The sequence below is a fragment of the Centropristis striata genome, chromosome 15 (genome assembly GCF_030273125.1).
Source record: "Centropristis striata isolate RG_2023a ecotype Rhode Island chromosome 15, C.striata_1.0, whole genome shotgun sequence".
NCBI lineage: Eukaryota > Metazoa > Chordata > Actinopteri > Perciformes > Serranidae > Centropristis > Centropristis striata.
Genome location: NC_081531.1, coordinates 23,247,829 through 23,251,931, shown reverse-complemented (window position 1 = coordinate 23,251,931; position 4,103 = coordinate 23,247,829).

The following is a 4,103-nucleotide window of genomic DNA, read 5'->3' as shown; positions in this document are numbered from 1 at the left end:
GGTGCATCTCAGTAAATTAGAATATCATGTAAAGTCCATTTCCAGTAGTTCAAGTCAAATTGAGTCTTATAGATGGACATACTTTTCAGAGGCCAACATTTACATATTAAACAGACTTTTAAAAATTGGTCTTTTGTAATATTACTTTTTGTGAGACGCTGAGTTGTAGGTCTTCATTAAATGTAAGCCATGATCATTATAATTAGAAGATAATTAGATAATAAGAACATAAATAAACATTTCTATGATATTCTAATTTATTGAGATGCACCTTTATGTTCTGGTACACTGACTTAAATTCATTTTTCACTCTCAACTTTTCTATGCTATAGCAGATATTTTTTTAGATTTATGCATCCTGAAAATGTTAATAGCAGCTTTGGGACTCTCAAAAGGGAAGAAATATCTTATAATTTCAATTCATAATTGATAGTGTGTTCATATGGGGGCAAAAAAAGATGCAAAATACAATGTTCAAGGCATTCGAGTAACATGAGATAATGACTAGATGGATCCACTGACTCACTCTGAGCCAAGGTTATTATAGTTAGCGAAAACTAACAAAATAACAAAAACTAGAATTGAAAAACATTTTCATTAACTGAAATAAAAATAAAAACGAGACTTTAAAAAAAAAAAAAAAAAGATAACTAACTGAAACTGTATTTTGTGGTTAATCCTTTTTGGTTGATAAGAAATCTATTTCATCTATCTGGTTTTATGACTTAATAAACTTATTGGGGCTGAGATGGATCAGACAAAGGAAATAAAGGAAACATTTATTGTGACTTTATTGAATCTGACACCCAACAAATAGCCCATTACAAAAAAAAACTAACACTAAAACTAATAAAAACTAAACTAAAACTAAGCATTTTCCAAAAGATGAAAACTAATTAAAACTGGCAAACTCACTCTAAAAACTCATTAAAACTAACTGAATTTGAAAACAAAAAATGACAATGAAATTAAAACTAAAACTAATGAAAAATCCAAAACTATTATAACCTTGCTCTGAGCTGAGCTATCTACATGCTGTGTACAACTCCAAAGGAGAGAGAGCGAGAGTGACATGTCTCAGAGATCAATACCATTCATATGAGCTTACTTGTCTGCAACCAGTTTTCATGTTTTTGTGAACTACTGTAAAGGTTTCAGGTTCGTTGATTTGAAGCCCAAGAGTAAACACAACCGGAGAAAGTCTGGTCTCAGTGCAGGCTTGATTTAGTGCGTAGCGTTTGCTGCTTTGCTGCATTCAAGGGAGACAATAAAACCAGCACCCTGGATAAATAAGTCACGAAAAATGCATGTAAACAAAAAAATAAAGTCATACTGAAATCAGATGGTTTGATTACCATTTGGGAGGGTCACATGTGTCTAGAGCAGGGGTCTGCAACCTTGACTAACAAAAGAGCCATTGTTGGCCAAAAAAAGAAAAAATGTTGGAATGGAGCCACAAAACTTATTTGAGCCTAACATTAAAGATAAAAACTACCTAACTAAGTCTAAATGAGCCTATCAACATGACTAATAGCAGGGTTTGTACGAGTGCTTGAAATCCTTGAAAATGCTTGAATTTAAATGTTGTATTTTCAAGGTTTAAAAAGTGCTTGGATTTTGGATAAAGTGCTTGTAAATGCTTGAAATCCTTACTGTATTTCTCTTGCAATCTGACTATATCCATGTTTTTGGGATTGTACCACAGGTGAATCGTGGGGTCATTTGTGGACTTTAACATTTGTGGACTAAATGGAACATTTTTCTGAGTCAACTCACAAAATGGCAGGTCACCTCAACCAATCTATAGACTCTAGATAATCACATGTTCAATGTAAAAAATAATGAGAAGCCTATCTGAAATGAAGACCGGTCCTCCTAAAAGTGTAACACCATCTCTGTTGGTATGGTTTAGTGAAATCTCCCCCTTTTAGTATGTAAGTACTCATCTAAAACATGCAATTTACAACAGGTGTAAGATACTGGAAAAGCTTGAAAATTGAACTTGAAAGTCCTTGAATTTGACCACTGCTAAAGTGCACGAACCCTGTAATATGCCATAATGAACATTTATTATATGAAGAATGCAGCGAAGGCCAAAGTGCAAATAAGAGGCTGACACCAGAGAAATATATCAGGAAATTTGAGATCGAAAGCTTGCCTATCTAGAAAAACTCAAAACTAGACTTTAAGTTGACAGTATTTAGAGGTTTAAGCACCGGGCCGTAGACTTTCGTAAGTTTCGTAAGCTATGATGCACATTTTAGTTGACTTTTTAATGCCATGCCACATATTAGCTGCACATTTTTACAATTGAAGAAATACAAATTCCAATGGGCCGACGCCAATGATGTATAAAAATAAAAATGTAAAGAAATCAGTATTCATTTGGTATAATTAGTTTGTCACAGACACATGGAGCCACTGCAAACGGCCTGAAGAGCCACATGAGGCTCCAGAGCCTCCAACCGAAAACACCTAATTGGATAACGGCTAATCTCAATATTGTCTTTCAAAATCAAGCCTGCACTGAGACCAGACTTTCTCCGGTTGTGTTTACTCTTGGGCTTCCAATCAATGAACCTGAAACCTTTACAGTAGCTTACAAAAACATGAAAACTGTTTGCAGACGAGGTAAATTTATGCAGTGCTGGACTGAGACTGACTCAGCTCTCGCAGGATCCAAGAATGAGCCCTGATTTCTGTAATAATTTACATTTCATCTTGTACAGAAGTTGGACTTACACACAACCGAGTTCTATTGTCCAGTTACCAATGACATGGACAGGCCAACAGCTGTCCAAGTCTCGTTAGATGATTGTGATACACAATGTGTGTGTGTTGTCCTACAGGCAGGTAATTCTCATGAAGCCAGTCTTAGTCTATGTCTGTGACGATTATAAGGACATACTTTATTAAACTAAATATATTTCACTTTTATATGAATGAACAATATAGCCATAATGAGGCACAATTCATTGTTTTGTGCTAAAATAATATTTTCTATGTTTTTGAACATATTTTTGACTCACAAATTCATTACCGTAATGCATCCAAATAAAATGTCATGGTTTCCCCACACTTATATACAATAAATATTTAATAAACTTTATAAAAATAAATATACATTTGTTTAAAAATGTATAATTTAACAGAATATAATCAAATAACAACAAAATCTGAATTAAAATTGATGAGAAAAAATGGTTAAATGTTACGGCAACGATAGAATTGTTTGAATTAAAATATGTGTATATTTTAGTAAAATACATTTTAATGATATCAGCTACCTTTGAGCATGCTTGCCAAAGAAGAAGAAGAGTTTTTTTCATTTAAAAATGTGTTACGGTAATGAATTTTGCTTGCAGTGTCTCTAAAAATGACAGAAAATACCTTAATTTCAAATAGATTATAAATTCATATTAAACAGTGACTTTAGATTGTATATGTTAAAAAGAGTCAAAGAAAATATGTATTGTATTCAATGCTCTTGGATTTTTGCTATGAACTATACTATGTTCATGAGAATCACCCAATGAGTAAAGTGAACGTATTGCTGTTTGGGTCAGTGTTTTATAGTTTTTTTATGAGTTCTTTGAGTATCGGGCTTGTTACATGTTAGTAGTATTCTGTTTAAAATGGTTTGACCCCACCTCCTTTTTATTATATTCATATTATTATGAATAATGATGATAATAATAATAATATTCATTATTAATTATTATTAATAATAATTATACTATTCATTATTAACAGGGTTGTGATCGATATACAGTCTATGATTGTAACGTGCGTAACGTTTGCTGCTCTGCTGCATTCAATGGAGACGATAAAACGAGCACCCTGGATAAATACATCACAAAAAAGGCATGTAAAGACAAAAAAGACAGTCATACTGAAATCAGAATGTTTGATTACCATTTGGGAGGGTCACATGTGTCTAGAAAATGTAGAATTATTTTAATCTCTCTCCCAACTTAATAATAAAAATGTGATACCCGGAACTCCAACCGAAAACACCCAATTGGACAACGGCTATTCTCAGTATTGTCTCTCAGCGGTTTAAACAGTGTTCCGCGTTCCCACACGTCTTGAACGCATCAACA